This window comes from Pinus tabuliformis, chromosome 1_2 (assembly GCF_031772625.1).
Source record: "Pinus tabuliformis cultivar Carrire ecotype Pingquan chromosome 1_2, CPIR1, whole genome shotgun sequence".
Lineage (NCBI taxonomy): Eukaryota > Viridiplantae > Streptophyta > Pinopsida > Pinales > Pinaceae > Pinus > Pinus tabuliformis.
This window is the reverse complement of record NC_142298.1, coordinates 949,588,798-949,594,104: the sequence shown is the minus strand read 5'-3', so window position 1 is coordinate 949,594,104 and position 5,307 is coordinate 949,588,798. Positions and strand designations below refer to the sequence as shown.

The 5,307-nt window shown below is 34.7% G+C and overlaps 1 long non-coding RNA gene across 2 annotated transcripts; it reads right to left on the bottom strand.

Moving 5' to 3' along the window:
* Positions 1-249: 249 nt before the first annotated feature.
* Positions 250-884, bottom strand: LOC149209102 (uncharacterized). 2 transcript variants are annotated; one of them, XR_016252180.1, is made up of 2 exons: positions 630-884; positions 250-341 (listed from the first exon to the last, which is right to left on the bottom strand). It is a non-coding gene; the product is annotated as an uncharacterized LOC149209102 (long non-coding RNA). The 2 variants fall into 2 exon arrangements; XR_016252181.1 differs by having other exon boundaries at positions 250-327.
* Between the last annotated feature and the right edge of the window lie 4,423 nt (positions 885-5,307).

Here is a 5,307-nt window from a genome sequence, read left to right as displayed (position 1 = left end):
GAGTCGATTTTCAGGAAATTAATGACAGAGAAGCAATGAATTGAATACTGACCGCGAAATGGGAGAGATTGACAATGGTCCAGGCGGTGCCAGCAGTGCATCCGAATAGACAGAGTACGATGATCCATGTGAAGAAGAGTATGAGAATGTAATTTCGAAATCATACCAAGTCCTGTAGGGTCAAGAAAAACCAATACAAGGACAGAGGGGGATATGACCTAGAATAATTCATTCAAAACTGTCATAAAGTCGTAAACATCAGTACTGGAAAAAGGGAAACCCCAATACAGGTCGAGAACGAGTGTCACGAGCCGATAGGAAGGTAGCCTGTCACAGATAGACTAAAACGGAAGTAAATCTGTGGAGGAAACTGGTCCTACCCCGACCATGGGCCACAAAATAAGAAATTAGAAACAACAGGTCAAAACCAGAGGCCGCTTTCACCACATCAAAGGAAAATCATTTCTGGTAATGCTATTCGCAAATGATGAAGGAGAAAAAAAACAATGAATAGAGAGATTCCTAATCAACAGTACCGCCCTCATTCTTAACGCAGACATTTAGCACTCGAATCGGAAAACCAGGCGATAAGAGTCAACGAGGTAATGTAGGCAAAGGGTTTCACATACCTATAGACAAATGAACCCATGACGCGACCAGGGCTTGCATCTCGTCACACCTGACCAGTCCCTCTTTCCTGTTAACACAAAGAAAAATGGAGATTAGCATCCGAAACATATTCTACAGCTCAGTTGGAAGCAAATAAACCCAAGACATCAAGGCAGTAAAACAAGCCGTGGAGTTACAGGACCCCCCAATTTTCCGGGACGAAGAGGCTTTTCGGGGGCGAGGAGGCGAGGGAGGGGAATCTGCAGCTTGACGGACCAAGCCGAAACCAGTGGCGGAGAGGCTCTTCTGACCAAATCGAACACCAACAAGCAGGTAAGTTGCTTTAATGCAACCGCTGCAGTGCATGCAGCCTGCATGCTGAACACTTGCCGCCCCCTGCATGTTGAACACTTGCCGCCGGAGAATATGCCAAACCTTAGCATATGCCTGTTTGCAGAAACCTTAGCATATGAATTGATGAATTAATGTTAGCATTAAAATCAGACCACTGACGGTCACAGCGAAACATACACGCCTATTTCCGAAATAACCTAAGCTTTGGCCTCTCCCGCCTCGGGAAGAGGCCAAATAAGATGGCAGTCCTTCGGCATCCTGGCGGGGAGGGCAGACATCCTTGAAACCTTGATCTAATCGCCAAACAGCACTCCGAATTACTAAAAATCGATTCCTAAAAGGGGTGAAGTAATGCTATCTAGGGGTCATATCGATTACTATAGTCCCTGCCGGATGCCGGATGGCAGGGACTAATAAAAGTCAATCTCAAGTCACCGTATACAAAACTCAAGCATCTATTAGATCGTAGGCTTAAACCCCAACACAACATTCTATGTCAAAAATCGTTTCATGCAATACGGTTGGTTAGGACTTATTATTTCATACATGTTCATACATTAACATGTTGTGGATAGCATAACACCAATCTAACGTTTGATTCATGATGAAAATTATGTGATACCTATGACGTTGGTAATCTCCTCGAAGTAAATATATTATTAGGTGTGCTTACGTAAATCTTCTTCTTTTATCACTTCCACCTGTCATCTTGGTAGTAGGGTCATTAATAGAGGAACTCTTGATAAAGTGGTTTGATTCCAACCATCTAGAGTTTGCTCCTGTTATGGGGATTTGGGAGAAGATCCACGACCCAAGCAAGTTAGGGTTCGATCAAACAACTGTAGTGAAAACTAATAGTTACAGGTAACTGATTACCCGCTTCTGACGTTACATTGTGCATTGTTCCATTCTCCACCAGCATGTTGTCGCTTTGCAAAAAATCTATCAGCGGTGAAGACCGACATCATGACGTGCAGCCTATTAGGTAGGCTTCTTACACACTTCCTATTCTAAATGTTTTCATGGCCTTCAATTCTTGCCCCTTCAGATATCTTTAATCATCTTGTTCCTAACTCACTTTCCAAAATTTTAGTAGGGTGGCGAAATCTACAGAGTTGAACCTACCCTCACAACAGACTGAGGTAAGGTTTGGATACTCAATTTAATTCTTCACAATAAATATCTTCCAACAATGCCGAATCTAACTCCAGGGTTCTCATCGTGGCTATGCAGGTACAATCCATAACCATCCTCTGATAGTCATTATTTTTACTATGCATAAGTTTCAGATGTATTTTCCTTGAGGGGTTTTAATATTATCTAAAAAATAGTTTCCGTTGATTGGAATAAATATTTTCTTTATTTCTTACCACTTGTTAGCTCTTCTAAATAAATTTAGTTCATAATTAACTATTTTTTGAGTTGCAAGTACAAACCCTAATTCTGCACACCCCAGTTTTGGTTTTGCTTCCTACCACTTTGTCTACAGAAGTAAAAGGGTCGTTGCTTCTCTTTTTCTGGGTGCGACAGTGTATTTGGTGACCTCCTTTACAATGGAAATGTTGCGTCCTTCCTAAAATATGCTGGACTATAGTCCTATGGGTTTAGTTATTCTCTTGTCAGTAAATTATGAAGTTTCTTAACACTGGAAATGCTGAATTCGCCTTTCCAAGGTTCGACTGTTAATTTTGTTTCTTTTTGTCTATAACCCCATGAGGGTATTTATAACTGTAAAAGTGTTTCCCGACAAAACCCATTGCACAACACTTTCTTAATTCATGCACAACCGCATCGTTATATTTTCTTATCTGGTTGGAAATTCCACTCCGTTTCTGTATAGTTTCTGAGTTTAAGAAGTTATGTGATAAATATTTCCTCATGGCAGGATTTACAGTCCAACTGTGTATTTTTCTTGTTTGATAAGTATGGATATTTAGTTTATATTTTATTTCATTAATTTATTATCATACATGTTTAGATATCAACTATTTTTTATCCTCTATGTGATTTTCCTTGATTTTCCTTGTTGAGTTAAGTGTATTCTTGTAATTGTATCTTGCTGTCTACTCAGTCTCTGATTATTTACACAAATAAATTTTCTTGTTGTTTTATTAACTTATAGCACCAAGGTTCTATGGGACTGATTCTGGGTTATTGATCACCCAACTTGACCCAGAGTCTAACCCTGGACCCCTTTTTAAAAAAACATGGTAGCAAGAAGTGTTTGTTCTCGTTGCCAAACAAATTCTAAATATCCAAGGTACCACAAATAACATTTGTTAAATAAAAAATAGAAATAAATTAAGAATAAAGAAAGTAACCATAATGTTAAATAAAAAATAGAAATAAATTAAGAATAAAGAGAGTAACCATGTAACCCTTCATTGTATCAGCCACGAATAGATAAAACCCTAGGATAGTAACACAAACTTCTCGAATACTTATTTATCTTATGTTTTCAACTACAAAGTTCAAGGAACATGAATGTTCCTCCCAACCTACGAGAGCCAGTAACACCACTGGCACTCCTCCCTAGCCAATTTCATATTCAACACGGTTTCAGGCTCAGAATCCTTTGAATCAGTCTTTCCCAAGACCACTTGGTCCCAACCACCTTCAGTCAAGGTGCTTTCAACATGCTAGTGACTTCACCAGCTCGACAACTTGAAATATGGAAGTGTTCTCCCCTCTCTACAACATCGTGTCAGAGGTTTTTATTTTATAACAGTCAGAGGTTTTTATTTTATAACAGTATCCTCTCCTTTCAGTTTTCCGCAGGTCCTCTATACCCTATTGGATCTTTTCCTTAGGAGTTTTGTCTTTGTCTAGGCAACCGCCTCATCCCATAATTAATTTTCCAACTGTTCTTGAATATGAAATTCACATTTCATTCCTTCCCTTATTGTGTAGTTGACTTATTTATTATTGCATTATATCTATTTTTCTAAAAGAAGGTACTTACCAATACTTTTACGTGAGCAACCACATTCATAATTTATTCAATGTTTTCTACTTCTAGTTCCAATCTTTTTAAAGCAATAAAGTAAATAAAAATAAAAATTCAATATTACTGGGTTACTTACAGGAAAATATTATATATAATGATGTGCTAATAATAATAATAATAAAATAATAATAATAATATACTTTAATAATAATAATAAAATAATAATAATAATATACTTTTAAAATGCTTAAAAAAGCAAACCAACTTTAATGCAAGTTTAAATTCATCTTTTTCTATTTAAAATAAAAAATATTGTTAAATTTACGGAACAACAAATTTATTTGATTATAAATTAATTTATTTAAAAAAAATTACTTAATAAAAAACATAACTATTTGTATTTATGAATTATTAATAAAACTAGAAAATGATTGTTTTAGTGGATATGTTGTGTCATATTAAATGAAAACAAAAGAATAACTACTACATATATAACTAAAAAGATAAATAAGTAACCATGTATATATATACACGATAACATCTATAAAAACAAACAACATAAATTCAGCTTATGAGGAATATCTCAAACATCTAAATGATAAAAAACTTATAAATATATAGATTTAAAATATTTCTACCCTAAAAATTTTATATAATTTAACACCATTTATTTAAAAAACAAGAAACACTCTTGCTTCAAATTTATAATATAAAATATAATTATTTACAAAAAATAATTATTTAAAAAAAAATATCAAAGTGTAGTTTTAATAGGACACTCATCAACTAAATTGGATAATAAGGTTTTAAATTCTATAGAATATTATATAATTTTCATTTTAGGGTATAAAAATTAAAAGCTTCGATTTATTTGTAAAGTAGTTGTCAATTTTTTTCATTGAATTCATTAATTAAAAAAAATCATATAAATTGTTATATAAAATTAATTATGATTTTTTGTTCCTATAATATTAATAAGTGACAGTATTGGTCTATGATATGCTCAACAAAACCTATTTAAAATTTCCATTAAAAAATGAGATTAAATGTCTATGATTAAAAAATTTGTTTGACAATGGCGTTGATGAGCTCGTTTCCGAAGAAAAACGCAAAGAAAATGGAACGGTAAGGAAAACGCCGTTTTGTACAGTAGTTTTCGTTTTTCAATACATTCTCCAGAAACGAATGGGTTTGTTCTGGTTCATTTGTAATGTTGGTCTAGTTCCAATTGGACGTTGAGCAGAATAAAAAAGGCAAAGTTTGGTTTTCAGAGAAACGTTGCTCTCGTTTGTTTGTAATGTTGGTTTCATTGTAAAGTTCAGTTCAATTTAAGAAAATGAAGATTGGTTTTGTGGGTAGTTTTTAGAGGCGGTTTGATGGTCTCTTGTATTTAGCCT